This window comes from Rattus norvegicus, chromosome 19, assembly GCF_036323735.1.
Source record: "Rattus norvegicus strain BN/NHsdMcwi chromosome 19, GRCr8, whole genome shotgun sequence".
Classification (NCBI taxonomy): Eukaryota; Metazoa; Chordata; class Mammalia; order Rodentia; family Muridae; genus Rattus; species Rattus norvegicus.
In genome coordinates, this window is record NC_086037.1 from 4182974 (window position 1) to 4209659 (window position 26686).

At 38.5% G+C, this 26686-nt stretch overlaps 1 long non-coding RNA gene across 1 annotated transcript; it reads right to left on the reverse strand.

The window, feature by feature from the left end:
- Positions 1–344: 344 nt before the first annotated feature.
- On the reverse strand, positions 345–26167 carry LOC108348945 (uncharacterized). Its single transcript, XR_001842406.3, has 3 exons — positions 25681–26167; positions 24923–25042; positions 345–740 (listed from the first exon to the last, which is right to left on the reverse strand). It is a non-coding gene; the product is annotated as an uncharacterized LOC108348945 (long non-coding RNA).
- Between the last annotated feature and the right edge of the window lie 519 nt (positions 26168–26686).

Consider the following 26686-nt stretch of genomic DNA (forward strand, 5'->3'; position numbering starts at 1 on the left):
CTTATACATATACCTATCCATATACACATACAGTGTGTGTCTATGTTTTGGGGTATATAGGTAAATTTCTCATTCATAATGTGCCCATTAATTTTAAATATTTTAAGCAAGTTAATATTTTAGATACATGGGTTGATGAGTACCTACATATATGTTAGGAAGACATATATATATATATATACATATACATATATATATATATATAATATGTGTGAAGGATATTACTGACAAAAAGGGGGCGATTAAATATATTTTTGTTCTATTTATTCAGTTTAAGAGTATTCAAGGAAAGACTGGATTACTTAATAGTTATCGATCAACTATTCTAATTTAGGGTATATTAATTAACATAACAACTTTATTCCGACAACGTGAAAATACACAGTTTAGAGTTGAGGCACAGGTTTCCATTGACAGAAGATGTAGCAGCAGGGTTGGAATTTCAGCAGGTATGTTTGATTCCAATTCTGATGCTCTTTCTTCAGTAGCAAGCTGCTTCCGCAGCAGTAGGAACTAGTCTGCATCTGTTCTGTACTAGTTTGCAGTTTTCCATTTTGAAGCCACAGTTACCCCATGTCCCCAGTGTTCAGCACACTTTGATTTCCCTCCCGATAGCTGAGGAACATCCACTCACCTCCCTGGCATTCATGAGCAGCTCTGCAGCATGCTGGAGCATCTGGCAATCCACCCATCCAGAGTGACTGGGAAGTACACAAAATCCCTCGGAGAGCAGGCAACATCTGTTTGATAGGCAATGAAAAATAAACCCATAATAAACTCATTTTACCAGGAAAAAATGGTTTCTCAAAGTGCTGATTATTCATTTTAGGCTAGTATCATAGCATAGGTCTACTTCACATGCAGGAAAACAGCATGTCTGGAAACAAATAACCAGAACCATAGAGTGAAACTGCTCAAACCAAAAGCAAAAACACTTGATGGAAGAAAATAAAATATTTAGAAACTTTACAAGAGAACTCAAACCACCAGTGGATGCATTCTTTTATATCGGCAGGACCTGAGTCGTCTGATAGAATGTATACTTGTGGGGAATGAGTTTTGATTCATAGCAATGACTCCCTTACTGCCCACTGACAAGGTTTCTCCATTCATTCAGACATCAAAGCACTTTTTCTCCTTTATTCATTTTTCTCGTGATTTCCTTTCCACCAATATTTATTATATCCTCTAATGAAAACATCTTTTTTATTACTGGTTGCCTTTTATAGATATCCTAGACATTATATTATAATCTGGAGTGGTTTTCTTAGAGAAGCCCAAAGGGAACAGTTTATCTATGATGGTAGATTAACATTTATTGAATTTAAGTCTCATAAGATATAAAAGAGTAAAACAAAATGGAATGGAAATAATTGAAGAGTGAAATTATCCCTGGTGATAATTACAGTGAATGCAAGCTGGACTGCTGGCTGCAAAAGTACTCCTTCTTTCTTTCTTTCTTTCTTTCTTTCTTTCTTTCTTTCTTTCTTTCTTCCTTCCTTCCTTCCTTCCTTTCTTTCTTTCTTTCTCTTTTCTTTCTTTCTTTCTTTCTTTCTTCCTTTCTTCCTTCCTTCCTTCCTTCCTTTCTTTCTTTTTTTATTTTTTTGAGTTTGTTAAACTTGGTGTTTTTCTCCAGTTGAAGCCATCACTTCTTATGAGAAAGGTCAGGGGAAAAAAAGGCAAAACAACACTATTCATGAGTGCAGTAAACATAGAAGCCAGATAAACTATGCTATAGCTGAATTGTTAATTTGTTATCCTCAATCTACCAGATAATTTTAATTATATACACTCCATCTCGCATACATGCTGTCCAGAAATGTTGATGTCAGAAACAAGAAAACTGGGCAATGTAGGAGGAACAAGGAATGGAGAGATGAAACTACAAAAAGAATATGGAAGAACAGGATTTTTTTAGCCATGGTAGATTACGGTAGAAAATTAGAATATGATGTCCAAAAACTGATGAATCCCTCAAGAGAGAAGCATAGCAGCATGGGACAAAGACACACACACACACACACACACACACACACACATAAACACACACAAATACACACACACAAACACACACACACACACACAGAGAGAGAGAGAGAGAGAGAGAGAGAGAGAGAGAGAGATCTTTCGCTTACATTGCTTTAATCTTTGCTTAACTTAATCTTTGCTGTACTTGAGGTACAGAAATATCCCTAAAGTATGTATCAGTGAAAAATCGATACTGATACTATGACATAAAAACATGGATTCTCAGACCACACTATTTCCTTCAGTGTTATGAGGGAATCCTTTTGACAGAGAAAACAGATAGATTTTGAGTTAAAAGAACTTTGGATTCAATGCTACAATCGCTTGTTGGCAAGTTCAGTAACCCTTGGCAAGCTATATCTTAGCATAAAATACATGAAAAAAGTGTGTGTGTGTGTGTGTTTGTGTGTATGCGGGGATTTTTAATCCAGAATCATGGCTATTCTTGCAAAGGATCACATGCAAAGACCTTCTATGTCTATATGATCCACCCTATATGATCTAGTTAGAATACAAACAGACCCTTAGCACAAACCTTTATTCCCTACCAATTAATATAAAGTTTGTTTGTAGAAGGAAGCAGCCATTTTGGAAAATGAAATCTAGTTGAGGTGCAGACAAAGTGACTAATCAAACAAAAATTTGGCAGAATGAGTCAAAGATAGGATACACGCAACTCTCATGAGAACAGACAGGAAAGAGAAGGTATTTAAGAATAGCACAGGGAGAAACTGTGAGTCAATTATCAGTGAATGCAGAGGATTTCAAGCAATGCAGTGGACTTCAGCTCAGGTTGGGTTTGGTGTGGATCAGTTGAATGCAGTTCAGGTTAGAAAGTGGGAGGAGCTTTCATCCCATAGAGTTCATGCAATCAGTTCATGGCAGTTGAGTTTGTTTGTGAGTTCACACCTTTTGTGCAGCAGTTGAAACCTGAGGGAAGGACCCAGAAGATTAAAACAAATTAGTTTGAGGCCAAGCAGAGAAATTTGGTGAGAAGCTGAGACATGCCAGTTTGAATCAGTCATCTTGGAAAAGAGTTTTGAGCCAGAGAAGCTGAATTGAACAGCCAGCCAGAGTTCAGAAAGAACTAGAAAAGAATGAGAATGCTCAGCCGTTCAATTTGTAATAGACATTGGTGGCAGGGAAGTCATCAAATTTATAATTCCTATGACAAATCCTGCCAATGAATCTTGGGATCATTTTCTTACGTGTTATCTTTCTCTAATAAGAGCAAAACTGTCCTATTTTCAAACCTATGCTCTCATTTGGAATTAGTAGTACTAACAGTTTTTGTGTTGTGTTACAGATACTATCTTCATAAAATAATACAAACCAAGACTATATGTTATCACCAAATGTCTGTTCTATGTTTTGGATCTTGTCTGTGCAGTATTATTATGATCTCATATAGAGATTCCAACAATGTCCTGAGGCACTTTAATTGCTCTCATTTCTACATCACCACTTTCTCCAGCTATGAAACAGTTATAGAGATCTGTTCCCATAAAAGCAGTTTAGGTGAGGTCAGACAAGGTGTCTAATGAGATTATCTTGCTACGCCTGGAAATTTTTTAAGGACTTGGAACTAAAACAGCTAGACAAAAGTCTTTGCATAAATTAACCTGTTATAACCAGCTCTCAGAAAAACGTTTTAAAAACTCAGATTGGCTTAACATCCTTCAAAACCAACTAGGTTCTTTGCTGCTGCAGTACTCCAAAATGAGAGACTACTAGATCTCCTAATGATGGGATTTGTGTCCTACCCCAGAAACATCACTGCTCCTACACTAACATTTCCAAACTCATTAGTGATGAGCTCAGCGATATATAGATCAGATAAAATACAGTCAGCACACAGTCCTTACTCCTACAGAAGACTGCTACTACTGATTATTCTCATTAAAACTACAGTCTTCTTCTGAAGGAAAAGGAGTCACCCAAGAATAAGTTACTTGTTTCAAGCTTGTATAAGATCATAAGAAAGGCATGGCATAGAATGGAACAAATATCAACTGAGGAAGGTGAAAACAGATTAACTCAAAAACACCTGTGAATTAAGGGACAGTGAGAAACATCAAAGGCTCTTTGCTCTGTAAACAAACCCACAATTTGGGTTGCAAAATTATTGGAGTCATAGTAGACACATATCAGTCAATTAGCAGCATATATTTATGTATTAACCAAAAGTCTATGACTTTTGTGCATTTACATATAAATGACACACAGAATTGTGAATGTGTTATAGGTGTATTTTTGCAAAAGCTTTATATGTCATATACATATATCATGAGACATATGTGTATGTGTATATGTGTGTTTGTGTTTGTGTGTGTGTGAGTATGTGTGTGTGTGTGTGTGTCTGCTTATGGGAGTAATGATAAAAGAAACAGCCTTTGTACTTTATATAAATATTTATTATAAGTAAATAACTAGGTTAACTATAATATTCCAGTGCTAAGGCTTAGAGTACCAAATACCTAAATAGAGTATTCAAAGTTCTTCAATAAGTAAATATAAGATTAATGCCTTAGTTAGGGTTTCTATTGCTGTGATGAAACACTATAACCAAAAGCAAGAAGGGAGTTGGGGGGAGGGCTCATTTGCCTTACCCTACCCCACTTTAGTTAGTCCATCACTGATATGTGTCAAGATAGGGCAGGGACTCAAATAGGGTAGGAACCTAGAGGCAGAAGCTGATGTACAATGCAGAGTGGCAGAGTGGTTTGTTCCTTATTGCCTTGTCCCTCATGATTTGTTCAGCCTGCTTCCTTACAGGACCACCTACCTGCCCAGGGTTCCTCCCTCAAATGTCTGGGCTCTACTCTTCCAAATAAAATATCCTACAGTCTTACTGACAGTCCAAATGTATACCTTTCCTTTCTTAGTTTCCTTGTTTTGTCTTTCTTTTTTCTTTCTCTCTTTCTGTCTGTTTTCTTTTCTTTTCTTTTTTTTCTTCTCTTGTTAGTTTGGGTTAGAAAGGGTTTATCTGTATTGCCTCTTACTGCCTTGGAACTCAGTCTGTAGATCAGGCAGACCTCTAAATGAGAGATGCATGCCTGTCTCTGCCTCTCTAGTGCTGGTATTAAAGGTGTGCACCACTGCCTCACAGTATTCATTTTCTTAATGGAGGTACTCTCCTGTCAGATTGCATTTAAGATTTAAGATTGCATCAAGTTGATATAAAGCTATCCAACCCCATTAAACTCTCCATAAAAGATGTTCTGATGACAAGCACAAATAAGATACAGACTACACCAATAAAAGTCCAAAAGGCTATAAAGAATACCAAGAGGGCCTTGGTCCTGCTAAGGTTGAACCCCAGTGTAGAGGAATGTCGGGATGGGGAAGGAGGAGTGGATGGAACCCTTGTAGAAGAAGGGGAGGGGGATGTCATAGGTGGCTTATGTCCAGGAAAATGGGAAGGGAAAAACATTTAAATGTAAATTTAAAAATCCAATAAAAAAGAATATCAAGAGGACTGATACAAAATAAAGTTGTTTTTTTTTGACTCAACATGAATGTTCAATTCATTGAAGAGAAATTTTAACTCGGCAATGTCTGCTTTCAAAAGGGCCCACATCCAAAAAACATGATCCATCTGGAAATAAACCTTTGTTCCCTTTGGCTACAATACAGACATGCCCTTAGTGTACACCTTTAGTCCCAAACAATGACATCTAATTGAGAAGAGTACCAAGTGATGAATCAGAGAAAGATTTGAGAGAATTTGACAGCAATAGATCGATATACCTATTTCTCATGAGGACAGACAGGAAAGAGAAGCTACTTAAAGAACAGAGAGGGAAAGAGAATTAATTGTATTCGATTTAGTCCAGTCCAGTTCAGTTCCACTCAAAAGTTGTGAGAAGCCAGTTTGAATCAGTTCCCCTGGAGAGGAGTCTGGGCTAGAACAACTGAATTAACCCAACCAGCTAGAGTTCAGAACAAGTCAGAGAGTGAGTTGATTCTGTAATAAGGCTGAAACATTCTATCCCTAGTTTAGCAGATGAAAACTGAAGGCTGAAAGCTTCAAGATCCAGGTTTGCAGAAGATTAGAGTGTATAAAGACTAGAAGCTTTCAGTCCTGAGAACTAAAGTTAGACATGTTTTGGGGTCAGCCTCTGCCATGCATTTGCACAGCTTGGTTACATCTCTCATCTCATAACTTCATTAGAGGAAATAAAATCAATATTGACATTTACAACACATGGACTTTTAAAAACTATGCATCCGAAAAAGTGCATTTCAACCAACATTCCTCCATGGCTGAGGGAAGGGTTTGCGAGGGGTGACCCCTAGTGAAAGTGCTACAGGCCCATCATTGGCTGCTGAGGCAGTCTTTTCTTCAGGATGAGGCCCGTGAGAGGTTGTGTATGATCAGTTGTGGAATCTATGCCCTTGTGATGGAAGTACAATATTGAACTCAGTAGCTTTTATAAACATATTCAGATATGTGTATGTTCATTTGCATATATGATTAAAATAAATCATAGGAGTAAAGGAACATGAATACACAAAAATGAGGTGATAAATCTTGGGAGGAGTTGGCATAGTAAGATGAGGTAGATATGGTCAAAATGTGTTTTAATAATGTAATAAACAATGTCTAAGAATTAAGAGAAAAACATAAAAGCAGGCAGACGTTTTGGAGAAGAACCATGAATGTGGTAACTGTGGCAGTAAAAAAATTCAAAGGAAACCCCGTGGGAGAGAGACCTCACCGCCTGGTCAGGTGGGCACTCCTGAGGCTGCAGAGCAGAAGAGACCACCAACACTGCCCACCCCTGCCCACATCCCTGGCCCAAGAGGAAACTGTATAAGGCCTCTGGGTTCCCGTAGGGGAGGGCCCAGGAGCGGCAGGACCCCTGCACCTGAGACACCACCGGAACCCGAAGGAAACAGACCGGATAAACAGTTCTCTGCACCCAAATCCCGTGGGAGGTAGAGCTCAACCCACAGAGAGGCAGACACGCCTGGGAAACCAGAAGAGACTGCACTCTGCACACACATCTCGGACGCCAGAGGAAAACACCAAACCCCATCTGGAACCCTACTGCACGGAAGCTCCCAGAAAGGGCGGCACAGATCTTCCTGGTTGCTGCCGCCGCAGAGAGCTCGTGGGCAGCACCCCGCGAGCAAACTTGAGCCTCGGGACCACAGGTAAGACCAACATTTCTGCTGCAAGTGACCTGCCTGGTGAACTCAAGACACAGGCCCACAGGAACAGCTGAAGACCTGTAGAGAGGAAAAACTACACGTCTGAAAGCAGAACACTCTGTCCCCATAACTGGCTGAAAGAAAACAGGAAAACAGGTCTACAGCACTCCTAACACACAGGCTTATAGGACAGTCTAGCCACTGTCAGAAATAGCAGAACAAATTAACACTAGAGATAATCTGATGGCGAGAGACAAGCTCAGGAACCCAAGCAACAGAAACCAAGACTACATGGCATCATCGGAGCCCAATTCTCCCACCAAAATAAACATGGAATATCCAAACACACCAGAAAAGCAAGATCTAGTTTCAAAATCATATTTGATCATGATGCTGGAGGACTTGAAGAAACACGTGAAGAACTCCCTTAGAGAAACACAGGAAAACATTAATAAACAAGTAGAAGCCTACAGAGAGGAATCGCAAAAATCCCTGAAAGAATTCCAGGAAAACACAATCAAACAGTTGAAGGAATTAAAAATGGAAATAGAAGCAATCAAGAAAGAACACATGGAAACAACCCTGGATATAGAAAACCAAAAGAAGAGACAAGGAGCTGTAGATACAAGCTTCACCAACAGGATACAAGAGATGGAAGAGAGAATCTCAGGAGCAGAAGATTCCATAGAAATCATTGACTCAACTGTCAAAGATAATGTAAAGCAGAAAAAGCTACTGGTCCAAAACAAACAGGAAATCCAGGACTCAATGAGAAGATCAAACCTAAGGATAATAGGTATAGAAGAGAGTGAAGACTCCCAGCTCAAAGGACCAGTAAACATCTTCAACAAAATCATAGAAGAAAACTTCCCTAACCTAAAAAAAGAGATACCCATAGGCATACAAGAAGCCTACAGAACTCCAAATAGATTGGACCAGAAAAGAAACACCTCCCGTCACATAATAGTCAAAACACCAAACGCACAAAATAAAGAAAGAATATTAAAAGCAGTAAGGGAAAAAGGTCAAGTAACATATAAAGGGAGACCTATCAGAATCACACCAGACTTCTCACCAGAAACTATGAAGGCCAGAAGATCCTGTACAGATGTCATACAGACACTAAGAGAACACAAATGCCAGCCCAGGTTACTGTATCCTGCAAAACTCTCAATTAACATAGATGGAGAAACCAAGATATTCCATGACAAAACCAAATTTACACAATATCTTTCTACAAATCCAGGACTACAAAGGATAATAAATGGTAAACTCCAACATAAGGAGGCAAGCTATACCCTAGAAGACGCAAGAAACTAATCGTCTTGGCAACAAAACAAAGAGAAGAAAAGCACACAAACATAACCTCTTATCCAAATATGAATATATCAGGAAGCAATAATCACTATTCCTTAATATCTCTCAAGATCAATAGCCTCAACTCCCCAATAAAAAGACATAGATTAATAAACTATGCATTCTGCTGCCTACAGGAAACACACCTCAGAGACAAAGACAGACACTACCTCAGAGTGAAAGGCTGGAAAACAAATTTCCAAGCAAATGGTCAGAAGAAGCAGGCTGGAGTAGCCATTCTAATGTCAAATAAAATCAATTTTCAATTAAAAGTCATCAAAAAAGATAAGAAAGGACACTTCATATTCATCAAAGGAAAAATCCACCAAGATGAACTCTCAATCCTAAATATCTATGCCCCAAATACAAGGGCACCTACATACGTAGAAGAAACCTTAATAAAGCTCAAAACACACATTGCACCTCACACAATAATAGTGGGAGATTTCAACACCCAACTCTCATCAATGGACAGATCATGGAAACAGAAATTAAACAGAGACTTAGACAGACTAAGAGAAGTCATGAGCCAAATGGACTTAACGGATATTTATAGAACATTCTATCCTAAAGCAAAAGGATATACCTTCTTTTCAGCTCCTCATGGTACTTTCTACAAAACTGACCACATAGTTGGTCAAAAAACAGGCCTCAACAGGTACAGAAAGATAGAAATAATACCATGCGTGCTATCAGACCACCACGGCCTAAAACTGGCCTTCAATAACAATAAGGGAAGAATGCCCACATATACGTGGAAATTGAACAATGCTCTACTCAATGATAACCTAGTCAAGGAAGAAATAAAGAAAGAAATTAAAAACTTTTTAGAATTTAATGAAAATGAAGGTACAACATACCCAAACTTATGGGACACAATGAAAGCTGTGCTAAGAGGAAAACTCATAGTGCTGAGTGCCTGCAGAAAGAAACAGGAAAGAGCATATGTCACCAGCTTGACAGCACACCTAAAAGCTCTAGAGCAAAAAGAAGCAAATACACCCAGGAGGAGTAGAAAGCAGGAAATAATCAAACTCAGAGCTCAACCAAGTAGAAACAAAAAGGACCATAGAAAGAATCAAGAGAACCAAAAGTTGGTTCTTTGAGAAAATCAACAAGATAGATAAACCCTTAGCCAGACTAACGAGAGGACACAGAGAGGGTGTCCAAATTAACAAAATTAGAAATGAAAAGGGAGACATAACTACAGATTCAGAGGAAATTTAAAAAATCATCAGATCTTACTATAAAAGCCTATATTCAACAAAACTTGAAAATCTACAGGAAATGGACAATTTCCTAACAGATACCAGGTATCGAAGTTAAATCAGGAACAGATAAACAACCCCATAACTCCTAAGGAAATAGAAGCAGTCATTAAAGGTCTCCCAACCAAAAAGAGCCCAGGTCCAGACGGGTTTAGTGCAGAATTCTATGAAACCTTCATAGAAGACCTCATACCAATATTATCCAAACTATTCCACAAAATTGAAACAGATGGATCACTCCCGAATTCCTTCTATGAAGCCACAATTACTCTTATACCTAAACCACACAAAAAAACAACAAAGAAAGAGAACTTCAGACCAATTTCCCTTATGAATATAGACGCAAAAATACTCAATAAAATTCTGGCAAACCGAATCCAAGAGCACATCAAAACAATCATCCACCGTGATCAAGTAGGCTTCATCCCAGGCATGCAGGGATGGTTTAATATACGGAAAACCATCAACGTGATCCATTATATAAACAAACTGAAAGAACAAATCCACATGATCATTTCATTAGATGCTGAGAAAGCATTTGACAAAATTCAACACCCCTTCATGATAAAAGTCCTGGAAAGAATAGGAATTCAAGGCCCATACATAAACATAGTAAAAGCCATATACAGTAAACCAGTTGCTAACATTAAACTAAATGGAGAGAAACTTGAAGCAATCCCACTAAAATCAGGGACTAGACAAGCCTACCCACTCTCTCCCTAGCCAGAGCAATCAGACAACAAAAGGAGGTCAAGGGGATACAGATCGGAAAAGAAGAAGTCAAAATATCACTATTTGCAGATGATATGATAGTTTATTTAAGTGATCCCAAAAGTTCTACCAGAGAACTACTAAAGCTGATAAACAACTTCAGCAAAGTGGCTGGGTATAAAATTAACTCAAATCAGTAGCCTTCCTCTACACAAAAGAGAAACAAGCCAAGAAAGAAATTAGGGAAACAACACCCTTCATAATAGACCCAAATAATATAAAGTACCTCGGTGTGACTTTAACCAAGCAAGTAAAAGATCTGTACAATAAGAACTTCAAGACACTGAAGAAAGAAATTGAAGAAGACCGCAGAAGATGGAAAGATCTCCCAAACTCATGGATTTTAGGATTAATATAGTAAAATGGTCATTTTACCAAAAGCAGTCTACAGATTCAATGCAATCCCCATCAAAATACCAATCCAATTCTTCAAAGAGTTAGACAGAACAATTTGTAAATTCATCTGGAATAACAAAAAACCCAGGATAGCTAAAACTATCCTCAACAATAAAAGGACATCAGGGGGAATCACTATCCCTGAACTCAAGCAGTATTACAGAGCAATAGTGATAAAAACTGCACGGTATTGGTACAGAGACAGACAGATAGACCAATGGAATAGAATTGAAGACCCAGAAATGAACCCACACACCTATGGTAACTTGATTTTTGACAAAGGAGCCAAAACCATCCAATGGAAAAAAGATAGCATTTTCAGCAAATGGTGCTGGTTCAACTGGAGGTCAACATGTAGAAGAATGCAGATTGAACCATGCTTATCACCCTGTACAAAGCTTAAGTCCAAGTGGATCAAGGACCTCCACATCAAACCGGACACACTCAAACTAATAGAAGAAAAACTAGGGAAGCATCTGGAACACATGGGCACTGGAAAAAAATTTCCTGAACAAAACACCAATGGCTTATGCTCTAAGAACAAGAATCGACAAATTGGATCTCATAAAACTGCAAAGCTTCTGTAAGGCAAAGGACACTGTGGTTAGGACAAATCGGCAACCAACAGATTGGGAAAATATCTTTACCAATCCTACAACTGATAGAGGCCTTATATCCAAAATATACAAAGAACTCAAGAAGTTAGACTGCAGGGAGACAAATAACCCTATTAAAAAATGGGGTTCAGAGCTAAACAAAGAATTCACAGCTGAGGAATGCCGAATGGCTGAGAAACACCTAAAGAAATGTTCAACATCTTTAGTCATAAAGGTAATGCAAATCAAAACAACCCTGAGATTTCACCTCACACCAGTGAGAATGGCTAAGATCAAAAATTCAGGTGACAGCAGATGCTGGCGAGGATGCGGAGAAAGAGGAACACTCCTCCATTGTTGGTGGGATTGCAGACTGGTACAACCATTCTGGAAATCAGTCTGGAGGTTCCTCAGAAAATTGGACATTGAACTACCTGAGGATCCAGCAATACCTCTCTTGGGCATATACCCAAAAGATGCCCCAACATATAAAAAGACACGTGCTCCACTATGTTCATTGCAGCCTTATTTATAATAGCCAGAAGCTGGAAAGAACCCAGATGCCCTTCAACCGAGGAATAGATACAGAAAATGTGGTAGATCTGCACAATGGAATATTACTCAGCTATCAAAAACAACAGCTTTATGAAATTCGTAGGCAAATGGTTGGAACTGGAAAATATCATCCTGAGTGAGCTAACCCAATCACAGAAAGACATACATGGTATGCACTCACTGATAAGTGGCTATTAGCTCAAATGCTTGAATTACCCTAGATGCCTAGAACAAATGAAACTCAAGACGGATGATCAAAATGTGAATGCTTCACTCCTTCTTTAAAAGGGGAAGAAGAATACCCATGGCAGGGAAGAGAGAGGCAAAGATTAAAACAGAGACTGAAGGAACACCCATTCAGAGCCTGCCCCACATGTGGCCCATACACATACAGCCACCCAATTAGACAAGATGGATGAAGCAAAGAAGTGCAGACCGACAGGAGTCGGATGTAGATCGCTCCTGAGAGACACAGCCAGAATACGGCAAATACAGAGGCGAATGCCAGCAGCAAACCACTGAACTGAGAATAGGACCCCCGTTGAAGGAATCAGAGAAAGAACTTGAAGAGCTTGAAGGGGCTCGAGACCCCATATGTACAACAATGCCAAGCAACCAGAGCTTCCAGGGACTAAGCCAATACCTAAAGACTATACATGGACTGACCCTGGACTCTAACCCCATAGGTAGCAATGAATATCCTAGTAAGAGCACCAGTGGAAGGGGAAGCCCTGGGTCCTGCTAAGACTGAACCCCCAGTGAACTAGTCTATGGGGGGAGGGCGGCAATGGGGGGAGGGTTGGGAGGGGAACACCCATAAGGAAGGGGAGGGGGAGGGGGATGTTTGCCCGGAAACCGGGAAAGGGAATAACACTCGAAATGTATATAAGAAATACTCAAGTTAATAAAAAAAAAAAAGAATCCATTTTTTTTATAACTTACTCTGGGGAAATTGTAAACTAATGGTCACATTCAGTGATAAATTATTTTTTATCATTAGCAGGTTAATATTTAAAATAATGATATGGAAATGTTTTTAATTTTTAATTTTAAATTTGGAAACCCATATACTGAAGAGTCAGTTCAGAAGACTTTGGTGAGTTTTTTATGGATGCACAGATAGGGCATAGAATTTGTACAAAAACTAGATAATCTCATGTTAAAATTTTCCGATATTGTGATTTAGACTTTATCATCAACTTAACATTTAAAGATGACTATAAAATTATATATATTTCCTATTTCATGTAATATATTTTGGAACACTTACTGAGATTGTTTTGGTGCAGAGTTTATTTTGCATCTGCAGTTTATCAATATCTTCTCTATAGGGTAGTATTATATACTTAGCCTAGAATTAATTTCAAATGTAAACTCATTCGTTTAACATCAAAGCAGCCCTTAGAGAGAAATATTTTGCATTCGGATTCTGATGTCTTTAATGTTTAACATCTCAGTAATAAGTGATAAATATTTAGTCTATGCTCTTTTTGATTTCATATCTTCTCTGTCTTTACCAGATGGAAATGCCATCAGATAAAAAATCTAACTGCATGCAATGTTAGTGAGGGACTGACAGGTAATTATTGCCTTAATTTGAGTGCTCACATGCTAATGGATTATTGACAGTTACTGATATCATTATAATAGACCACCAGGAAAGATGATTCATAAATCCTCTATTTTCCTGCGCGGAGATATGCAATTTCCTCTAAAGATGAAATACATCATTGTCGCTATAGCCTCTCAGAATATGCAGCCGGGGAATGGCACACTAATGAAGTAAGAAATAAAACCTAAAACTTTAAGACCTGCACAGACTTATGTGCTGAGGGAATCAAATAAGAGCATTTATTAATAGAATAGCATCATCCACATTTCCATTTGTGTCTGAAACATGGCACATCCTGTAAAATAAACCTTCTACTATGTTCTATGCAATATTGCACTACTCTATCCTATAAGCTTGTGCCATGAAACTGTGTTCGCAGACATACAGCAGGAAATATGAATATACTCTTCCTCAACTCAGTCATCAGATGAATGTCACTGTGCTTTGTTTTCATTACTTTTGGGAATTGAATTTATGCCAGGATTTCTAGATATTCAATTCTAAATTTGTAGTTTTATGTGGGTTCACAGAGGTGTCTTGCTGCTTCACCTGTGCAATTTGTATTGATGTGGAACTTTTGTTTTTTATTTATATATTTAAATTTGTCTTTATGTGTAGATATTCTAGTCTTCTCTTCCTGTGAGATCTTCCACCATGGGCAAAATAATAATTTGACTGTATTGGCTACTATATCTATAGCTTGATGCTATTTGAGGGGTATTGTAAAAGATGGTAAATTCCATATCTGAAGGAAGACATTACTACTAAGAAAAGAAAGAATTGATTTATAAATTAAACGTCCAAGTATAAAAACGGAAACATGATTCTATTCTCTCAGCAAAAGTGTTTAAAAATGTATTAATTTAAGGAACAATGTCATTATGGTCCCTCATTCTGGAGTTAGAGTATTGGCCAGAGGCTGGTGTTTCCCCGCTTCAAAGTGTCACCCTTAATGGCAGTGCTTCAAGTATTAGGGATCTAGAGCTTCAGGTAGGTCTCCATCCACGACAGCTTTCTCACACATCTACCCTGAGTTAGAGTAGTTGAAGGACAGATTCAGGCTGAGATCTGGATCACAGCCTCTCTCTGTTGCTTCTCTTATACAGTCTCTGAGCTATTCAACTTCTACAGGACAGTTTGTCAGATCTTCAGGAGCAAGGGTTAATAGGACACAGAGTGAGAGATTCTTGGCTTTTTTATAAGCTACAGATGTAATTCATCCAGTTGTAGTTTTTGGCAGAAGTGGGTGCTCTCAGACACAAAAACAGAAAACATTGATTTTATCCCTCATTAACAATAACTAAGCCTAAGCCTAACACTGTATTGTGTGTCTGTGTGTACATGTCTGTGTGTCTATGTCTGTATTTGTCTGTGTGTGTGTGTGTGTGTGTATGTGTGTGTGTGCGCGCGCGCAGGTGTGTGTTTTTCCAGACCTAGAATGCAATTGAGGAAAGTACATACAACAAAATACACACATCAACCTCTGGTTTCCACAGATTAGTATAAAATTGTACTTCCCCACACAGGAAAACACACACACGCACACACACACACACACACACACACACACACACACACACAAGTGTGTGTGTGTTACATGAAGGTGAAATAGATTGGTTTGTGCTTTTACATGCCATTTCTAAACAAATAGAAAAACTGTTGGAAATTAAGAATTAATTAAAAATAAACACTTAGGACATGAAGTGATATACCCAGAAATTTATCACCATCTTGAAACCCAATAAAATAAAAATAATGTCCCCTTATACAAACACATAGTTTAAAGCGATATTTCATATATTAAATACACCGAACAATATTATGTCTCTATTAATTTTATTTTATAAAATATTGCCCCTTCTTTACTTCTTCTAGTGACACAATACTTCTGATTTTGCCAGGATCAGTTAGTTGACAGACATAATACTTCAACTTACAAACATTTATCAAGAAAATCAAAGCTCTCAAAGGTTAAACATTCTGTATTTCCTGTACTTATATTCTAAACAAGAAATATTAGCTCTAAAATATTGAGTTTTAGCTTAGGGTGAAATCTCTGAATTTTGTCTTACTTAAGATAATTAGCTCATTTAATCAATGCTTTATTAACCAATGTACATGAGGAAAAGCAGTAAAAAACTTAATGAAATATAATTTAGACATATAGAAATCTTTGGGTAAATGTCCCTGAAAAGAGGTGCAGAATGTATCATTTGGGTTGGAGAAAATGTGTGTGTCATAATTCCTTATTGCACAAATGAGAAGCATTGCTAATTAGCCGCAACATTCATGCCTCACCTAGATATGAAAGGATCTTCCTTAGAATAGCATGTCATTTAATCCCACCTATTAATCACATGGCAAGCATGATAGAATGACATGCATCTCTGTTGATCCAAAAGAATGCAGGACTCTACCTGCTAATAAAACTTCCTATTTATAAAACCAGGAACAATACATAAACCAATGAGCATTCAAATGAACCCATTACCAGATTGTACATCAATGGAAAAACACGCCCAGCACTGAGAATGAAGACATTCGGACTGGACTACACATTGGCGGAAATGTTAGAAGCCTTGGTTAGATCCAAAAATATGTAAATAGAAGGATATTGCTGAAAGATAGCAATGTTATGCTTTGGCTCAGTGCCCATAGGCTTTATCTTTTTATTGTTATCATTAATAATGATTTGTTTAATTTTTAACATTCATACATAGTAACAACTCTCATGAAATTTTATGTACATTTCGCTGCCTGTGATTCCTCATTTTCATTACCCAGTTTCGATTGGAAGTTCATCGTTCTCTCTTCTAATGCGTCCTGGGTTACATTTTCCTCCCCACTTTCAATCTCCTTTTTCCATCTCATCAACTCCTCTCCCCTTCCTTGGACTTTAAGGAGATTACTCCCATATCATTTCATATGTTTAACATGATAAGGCGGGAGTAACTGAATGAGTGCCTTTCGTGTATGTTGTTCTGAGACTGACCTACCTCGCTAAGTATATTGTGTTCTAGTCCATTCATTTCCTGTAAATTTCATAATTTTAGTTCTCATTCTATCTGAATAAAATTCTAGTGTGTATATATCACACGTTCATGTTACATCAATTCAAACGGATGTTTCTAAATACCCTTAAATGGTTTTACATGAGAATAGTCTAGAAGAAATTCCTGAAAGTTAGGAAAAGTGTTAACTATTCATACTCATCCATCTTTCATCAATTATGTGATGTTATTTTTAAATATTGTCCAACTTGGAGAGATCAGATTTATTGGTAAAGTAGAGTTTCTCTGTTGATTACATTACAGGAGTGAGTTAAGAGCTGAGAACAATATCTGTGCCTCTGGTTTATGAGCTGCCATGTTTGAAAAGTGTTGGGGATGTACACTGTACATCACTTTAGCCGCTAAAGTCGCAGAACAGAGTGAATGAAAATCATAACTAGAATTTCAAAAGAAATGTTCCCTGTGCAAATATAAAAATCTTTAATGCTCTCATTTAATCAAGTTTGTAAATAGGAAAAGAGGCATAGAATACTCCTAACAGCAGCTACTGCTGAAGGTTTACCCACAGAAGGCACAATTTAAAATCTGTTACAAGTCCTAAGGCTAGGTATGTAGATATGTTCTGTCACTGTGTAGACTTCCAGTCATGTATCAAGAATGAGTGACACTTTTTTGTGTATCTACTAGGAAAAGCTGTACAAACTTTCAATAAATAAATAAACTAGTCTCCTGTTTTAAAAGAGTGGTTGTTTGAATGAGGAATGATCCTCATAGGCGAATAGATTTCAGCACTTGGCCTTCAGCTCATAGGATCGTTTGTGAACGATATGGAACCATTCCGAGGTGGAGCCCTGCTGGAGGAAATACATTACCTGAAGCCTTAAGATTTGGGGTTTAATAGCCTCATCCCACTTCCAGGTGCCTTTGCACCTGGTGTGCTGGAGAAAATGGACCAGAGACCTGGGAGGTGAAATGTTCTCAAGACTCCAAGGGAGGGACCATAGATGAAACATCCTACAGTAGGGAGAGGGAGCTTGCAGAGTCCATCAAGTGGAGGGATGGTGTTGCAAGTGGAGGGATGGTGTTGGCATCCCACGGTCAAAAACTCTGACCCAGAATTGTTATGGTTTGAAAGAACTGCAGAGTCAAAAATGGAGAAGAGCCTGAGAGAAGGGAGGTTCAGTGGCAGGCCCAAATTGGGATCCAGCTCAAGAGGAGTCCATAAGGCCTGACACTATTACTGATGCTCTGGTGTGCTTACAAATCTTGACCGCCCACTGAACGGCCCAACAAGCAGCTGAAAGAGTCAGATGCAGATATTACAGAAAAAGATATCACCCTGTGGTTCTGAATTACAGAAAAGGGTGGAAGAAGCTGAGGAAGAGGACAACCGTATAGGAAGACCAGCAGCATCAACTAACCTGGGCCTCTGAGATCGCTTAGACACAGAACCATCCACACAGCAGCACACACCAGCTGATATGAGGCCCCAACACATACACAGCGGAGGACTGCCTGGTCTGGACTCAGTGAAAATGATGCACTTAACCCTCTAGAGACTTGAGGCTCCAGGGAGTGAAGAGGTCTGGTTGGGTGGAGGTGGACGGGTGGGGACATCCTCTTGGAGACAGCAGTCAGGGTGGGGGGCATATGTGATGTGGAACAGTCAGAAGGCAGACCAGGAGGGGAATAAAGACTGGGATGTAAAAAAAGATTAAAGAATAAAAGTGTTGTGATATAATCGCCGCTCTCATCCCGACAGACCACACCAGGCCAATAAAGGTCCCACGTGCAAGAGGTTTATTGGGGACGATGGAGGGAGGGAAGAAGGGAGAAAAAAGAGGAAGGGGTCAGAGAGGAGCTGCCTTTTATTTAAACCGTGACATATCTGCTCCCAGATGAAGGCGGGAGCTGAACCAAATGTATACTGGGAATGTATGGCCGTTGTCATGGCAACAAATGTGCAGATCACTGTCCCCTGTAGGTGACCAAGTGATGTCACTTCTGGAGGCAAAAGCAGTTTCTGATACCCACAAAAAATTATTAAAAAATAAATAAAAAGAACGAAAAAAAGAAAAGAAAATGGGCTAACCCAGTGTTGGCCTCAGCTGCATTTTCTTCTCCAACATGACAGCATTATTCTTCTGCAACAGTCACCAAAATAAATTCTTTTCTGCTTTCAGTTGCTTTTTTCATAGTATCTTATCACAATAACTAATTAGAAACTAATAGAAAAAAACCCAATTGATATAAAAATGTAATCTATTATCAATTTACCTGTATGAATATGTCTGTGTATATGAATGTGAGTGGAAAGCAATTCAATGTTATTTTTATTTTGGTTTATAATTGACACATGAAGAAAAAGATTAATTCTCATGCTTTTTGTATTTTCCTTTCTTTTATTTAGTCAAACAACAGCGTTATATCATATGTTCCATTACTGTTCTACTACTGCGGAGAGACACAGGACCAACACTACTTACAGTAGAAAGAATTTGTTCTACTTAACTTAATTGGGGGCTTGCTACAGTTTCAGAGGGTTAGCTCATTAATATCATGACAGCTAGCAACAGGCAGGTAGGCCTAATTCTGGAGAAGTAGCTGAGAGCTGCATCCTGATCTTCAGACAGCAGTCCATAAGTCAGGCAATGGGCCTGGAGTGGGCTTCTGAAACTCAAAATCCATCCCTAGCTACAAGACAATACCGCCTCCAAACAAGGACACACCTTCTCCAAGAAGGAAAGACAGCCTTCCCAACACTTCATTGGCTGGAAAGTAACTATGCAAATATATGAGGCTTTAGGGAAATGCTCATTCAAGTCACCAAGCCATGCATATTGTTTTTTGTTTTTTTTTTGTTTTTGTTTTTTTATTTTTATTTTTCTAAAGCAGGTTAGTTCTACACTGAGGAACAATTGCACAATATTAAAAGTTCTAAGGTGGGCTGGAGAGATGGCTCAGGGGTTAAGAGCACCCAACTACTCTTCCTAGAGGTCCTGAGTTCAATTCCCAGCAACCACATGGTTGCTCACAACCATCTGTAAGGAGATCCGATGCCCTCTTCTGGTGTATCTGAAGACAGCTACAGTGTACTTATTTATAATATATAAATAAATCTTAAAAAAAGTTCTAAGGTGATTCTCAAAATTGTGAAAACATTCATCATTCAAATGCCATCTAAGGGCAGACATGTAAAAAGCAGACTATGTAGAACTATATATAATATTACATGTTTTACAGCATCAGGAACTATGTGCTTCTAATTTTACCCACATATACAAACACACATTACAAAGTTTGTATATACATTGGATAGATAAATATAAACAGGAATATGATCTATAGTCCTGCTGTAAAAGGCTCTTATTCTAAACAGACAGGCATATAGATTAATAGATAATGATCACACCACAGGGGATATTAATCTGAAACAAACAGACCCAGAAGAGGAGAAAGGGGGTCATAGTGACATATGAATTTTAAAAATATCATTTTAGCATTCTCAAAGATCTGGCCCCTCTTTGACCACTTCATCTATCTTGAATACACTTATACTTGACAACATGCACACATATGTACAGATAATGATGAAGTGATTTTGAGATTAAATTGTGTCCAGTAGCAGACATTTATATATAAGCCATGGTTTGCCTTAAGGTTAACTCACACTATTGGGATATTTTTCTCTGCAGCTGGCCTACTTCCAAAATGCTCACCTCTGCTCTTAGTATTTTAGAAATGTCTGCTCTATAGCCATGTTAACAATCCATTTGCTAACCTTTAAACAAGGATGTATATAATTGATCACTTTCTCACCAATACCTATGCTATCTCTAATGACCAATAACACTTTGCTCCCACAATAAACTTTTAAAATGTTCGTGAAGTGAACACGGTAATTTTACCCATCTACTCTATCAATGTCAGCTCATAATATAGCATACTCAACTAAGCTTCCCATTAGGAATTGAGTAGATATCTAATAATATGCTATAAGAAAATAGGTCATCAACAAACTTTCTTTATAAACTAGTATGTAACAAATATGGAGACATGGAACTATTTTTTTTTTGTTTTGAGCAAAATATTTTACAAACATTTTGTAATTATCCTTTGCTACTTTTACCTCCAGGGTACATGAGACACCATATATGCAGTCACAGGAAGGTAGGCACGGTGTTGGGGAAATAATTTTGATTTGCTCCCTGATTCACAGGTATTAGACAGAAACCCAGACACTGGGTCTCACATGGGCCTTGGGTTACACCTAGAGCAAGGGATGTGAATGGGACTTGCTTTTGACCTTGAAGAACTCACTAAGAGATACTGTCAAAGTAATGAATTTATTAGAAATATTGTGAGACACTTCATGGAATATCCTGCATATGAAGGGTCAAGAAAGATCAAGGAATATATTAGGGCTATAAAAGAAAAAAAGTGAGAAAGAAGTCTAAGCTCCTCATAAAAGGGAAATAAGAGTGGTATCAGTCGTAAGCTTAGGATAACCACAGGACAAAATATATATTTGAGGGCCAGCAAATGGCTCAGTAGGTAGATGTGAAAGGTACCCAGCAAGCCTAGGGACATGAGTTAAATTCCTGGAACCTACAAAAACGTAGAAGTTGAGAAATGCCTCCAAAAATTGGTCTTCTATCCATGTATATACTATGGCATTCATGTCTACACACATTTGTTACACACACACACACACACACACACACACACACACACACACCTCATTTTAAAATATTTTTAACTGATTAAAATTTGTTTGACCTCATGACAGTGTCCTTTGCTTACAGAAGCATTTCAATTTTAAGAGATCCCATTTGTCTAGTTGATCTTCGAGCCTGGGCCTTTCTGTTCAAGTAATTTTCTCCTGTGCCAATGTGTTTGAGGCTCTTTCGCACTTTCTCTTATATTAGATTCAGTGTATTTGGTTTTATGTGGAGATCCTCAATCTACTTGAACTTGAGGTTTATAAAAGGATCAATTTGCAATCCTCTACATGCTAACTACTATAATTACAGGAGGTAAAGGGGGAGAAGGATTTGAGAGGAGGAAGAGAAGGGACAGGGATAAAAGAAGGGCAGGATCAGGTATGAGAGGGGATGGGAGGGTGTACAGAGGGCCAAGAAATTGAACAGACATATGTAGCAATGGGGGATGGGGAACTGGGGTAGCCACCAAAAAGACCCAGATGCCAGGAAAACAAGAGGCTCCCAGAACTCATTTGGGATGACATTAGCTGAAATACAACAAAAGAGAGAGAGAGAGAACCTATAGAGACCAGATCCAGAGATTAGACACAGCCCCCTGTTGAGGGATGGGGCCACACACCCATCTCAAAAATATTGATCCAGAATTGCTCCTGTCTGAAGGTAATACAAAGACAAAGAATGGAGCAGAGACTGAAGGAAAGTCCATCCAGAAACTGTCCCACCTGGGGATCCATGCCATATGCAGCCACCAAACACAAACACTATGGCTGATGGAAGATGTGCTTGCTGACAGGAGCCTGATATAGCTGTCCCCTGAAATGCTCTACCAGAGTCTGACCAATACAGATGTGGATGCTTCCAGCCTACCATTGGACTGAGCATGGGGACCCCAATGTAGAAGTTAGGGGAAGGACTGAAGGAACTGAAGGGGTTTGCAACCCAATTGGAAGAACAACAATATCAACCAACTAGACCCTGCCAGAGCTTCCAGTGAGTAGACCACCAGCCAAAGAGTGCACATGGAGAAATGCATGGCTCCAGCTACATATGTAGCAGAGGATGGCCTTGTCTGGCACCAATGGGAGGGGAGGCCCTTGGTCCTGTGAAGGCTCGATGCCCCAGTGTGGGGGAGGCTGTGATAGTGGGGAGGGTGTGGGTCGGTGGGTGGGGGAGCATTTGTATTGAGGCAGGGGGAGAAGGAGGGAAAGGGGCTTTTGTGAAGGGAAACTGGGAAAGGGAATAACGTTTGAAATGTAAATAAAAAATAACCAATAAAAAAAGCATCAAAACAAAACAAATACTTGTTTGAGCCTACCGAAGATGTGAGAAGAGTCATTTTACTAAAAGCTCTCACTCGATGTCAATCGCATCCAAGTTTCCTTGTTGGACAAGTTATATTCTTTTTCGAGCTACTGAAAAATTATATTCCACAGCTTTCTGTCTCCAGTATTGACAAATAGTTAAATGGGAAGGAAGGTCAAGAAAGAAAATCAATGCAGTTTTGCTGGCCTCATTACTAGGTCAGCCTTGTCTTCTCTGTGCATACTCAAGCTGGTTTCCTCTCTGGGTAAGGCTGTTAAAAAGGTTGCTTGCTGGCCGAACTGTCAGCTCAGGGGAAGAAAAATTAGTTTTCAAAATCTATATATACTACAAAAAAGTGAATTGAAACCTCATGTATAGCTTCTATGATTCACCTTTCAATTATTATCATTAGAAACAAATAAAGCAGAAATAAGATATTGCTCAGAATTTGCAGGTGGACAGATCGTTGGGGGGCATATAAGTCAATATCCACTCTTCCATTATTTTATTAAAATGGAACTGCTGCATCCAGGAGTCAAGTGGCTTGCAGAGGTGAGTAATTAAACTAAGGGGCTGAACCTAAGCATGGTCCCAGTAGGAATGATCAGTAAAGCAACTCTCCAAACTGCTGGGTAGCAGTGGGTCGTTCGTGCTGAAATATTATTTGTTATTCTCGGTAAAAAGAAACCTTGCTATATGAAACCTTCAATATGACTATATCATTAAACCAACTTGCTTGTGGCTATATTTACACATAAATATGTACCTGACAAAATATCTGCTCTTCATTCTTTAAAATCTGCATCCTGCAACCCATTGGCTCCCAGCTATAGCCGCACATTAAAAACACACTAGAGCTTTGAAAGCACTCAGTGACAGAACTCCACCACCAAGTGATTATAACTTAACAGATATGGCCTGGCAACCTAGCCTGAATATACTTAAATACCTAGCTGATTTTTATGCCAAATCATGATGAAAAACAATTGCTGTGAAATAGTCTCATAGCAAAAGCTGATTTATTTTCGGACAACCTTATCTGAGCCAGTGTATAGCTAATATTTACTGTTTTTTTAAATAGACAAGTGTTAAACTTAAGTAAATTTAGTTAAGAAGTAAATGTTATACTTTTATGAATAATAATAGATATTTATGTGATAAAATGAATTAGATATGGTAGAAATAAAACAAGAATTTCTAAATATAAATGGATAGATGCCACTGTTAACTCATTTTAATCCTGACAGTACTCCCTTTTATATCAGCCCATTATCAGGGTATTGCTAAATAAAGTCACATGACACCAAGCCATTCTTTATTGACAGGTAAGTTCAGGGAAAACAGTTATAAAAATAATCTGCACTTGTATAAGAAAAACAAAAAAACAAAAACCCAACCTTGTTGTATTACACAAGTCCAAGTACCTCACAGGCTAAGATCCATGTAGTAACTTAGAAGAGGAGGCAGGTGGGTGTTTTCTTCATGTCTACTCACACATGTTTACTGAAGTGCTGTATGTCATTCTTCATGATTATTTCCAGTTAGTCTGTAAACTGAACTTCTAGACCCAGGGTGAGTAAATCCACCCAGGGTGGATACACATAAAGGGAATTAGATGTTGTTAGAGTTTTCCTTAAAACTCTTGACAAAATGGAGCAGAATATACCTTTCTCAGTTCCTCATTCTCCACAGTTACTCAAGTACCAATTATGCTCATCAGGTGTGCATAAATTGGATACATATGGAGACTTCTAGGAACGACTGGAACCGGGAATGAAGAGGGAGGTACTGTGAATTCTGGTAACTGAAAACATTGAAAGAAAGAGGTGCCCAATTATAAATAGGTGTCCCTAAGGCATGTCAATACCACAAAAGCACCCAATTGCTTATCAAATGCTGAGGGGAGAAATGGTGAAAACCTTTTTTAAAGAAAGGTGGTCAGTGTTTGCAGAGAGGTACCTGTCAATACATACAGACACACACACACACACACACACACACACACACACACACACACACATTCAAGGGAGATGAAATACTAAAGACATGGAATCTAGCTTTTCACAGGATACATTAATAGTTCAATCTATATTTACAGAACCATAGCTGCCCTTGAGTGAGTCAATGGATTTAAGTGTCTACCTACCTCATAGTGTTTGTGGCTGGTCTTTTCACTTCTCCAGTTCTATTCATTGTTCCTTCTTCTTGTACTTGATTCTATGCTCTTGATTTTCTTATTTGTCCAAAATTCCTGGCTATTTATTTCCTGTAAAATTAGAAATTAGCCTATGAAATATCTTCTTTATATATGAGAAGCATGTTTACATTCAACTCCCATGTCTGTTTTGCCACAACTTCTATTTCCATGTTGATATCCTTTTGTCTGTGTGAGGAAGCTTTGATCACAAATCCTACTCAATATGTGTGGTGCTGAGATTCTCCTCAGAGCTGTGATAAATGAAAAACCCCTAGAAATGGGTTTAAATTACCTCAAATCATTATTACCCATTTTCTTTTCAACAACCCATCAGAGTCAAATGTATTATGGCTAGTTCCTCTAAATATTGAACTTACTCAGGTCAAAATTGAAGGGGATATAGGATAACATATATAAGTATTCAAATACATAAGATAGAATAGTATTTCCTCGTCTATTTAAAATCTATTATGCAAGTCACTGTCTCCAAAATAAACTACTATTCATTCATCTTTCCATCTTGGTCATCAGGTACTTGAATCTTGTCCAGTCTAGGAAAGAAGAGAAGCTTCATGCAGTTCTAAAGAATTTTACCATGATGTCTAACAGTCCTGAACAATCACATCACCTTATGACCCTTCACCACAACTCAGTCCAGACACACACATATTCAATATTAGATAATACATGCTATGGGAGATACCAACCGGACAGCCAAGGTGTGTCTACTGTAGCAGTAGTATGTCTATCATAGAGGCAGTCAACTGCATTCTGGTTGACTCTGATTCCTGTTCTGTAGGGGCATTTCATATCGGCTACTGTGGAGGTGGTTCAAGGTCCAAAGATGGAGAGGTCACAGACCATAATGACAAATCTCTTGATTCTGTTTTGGTTTGGTATATGACTAAATGAATGTGTTGCCAAACATCTCCTAGATCATTAAGATTTAGTGGCAAGATAGTGCTACTGTCAACATTCGTCAGAGAAGCCTCCTATTGCAACAAATGGTAGTTACTGCAGACTCATGACAGGTCAAGGTCTGAAAAGAAGCCAGTGTTGAGTGCTCTCTCCTCAATAGGATAGTCATATCACTCTTTCTGTGGGTCAGGAGACACCATGGAAGAAGAGAAGGAAACAAAAATGGAAGAGCCAAGCAATAGAGAGCTGTGCCTCAAGATGCTGTCACCTGGTCAGGACATGGTAGCTGCACTTATGAAGTGACCTGGGCATCACAGAGTGGTTGCATTTATGAAGTCACTTGGGCATCACATGGTAGTTACACTTAGGAATGATAGCAACAGTTGTCTGCACAAGGCCTGTATTAAACTAGGTCTGTTATCAACATTCAGTTTCCCTCCCACATGAGAATTATTTGAAGCTGATGGCTGCTTGGGGAGCTAAAGGCATTGTCTTTACTGATGAATCTACTGTTGGGTGCTAACAGCACACATGCTTTAAAAAAGGACCCTGATTACTCAGCTATCAAAAACAATGACTTTATGAAATTCACAGGCAAATGGTGGGAACTGGAAAATATCATCCTGAGTGAGATAACCCAATCACAGAAAAACACACATGGTATGCACTCATTGATAAGTGGCTATTAGCCCAAATGCTTGAATTACCCTAGATGCACATAACACATGAAACTCAAGAAGGATGATCAAAATGTGAATGCTTCACTCCTTCTTTAAACGGGGAACAAGAATAGCC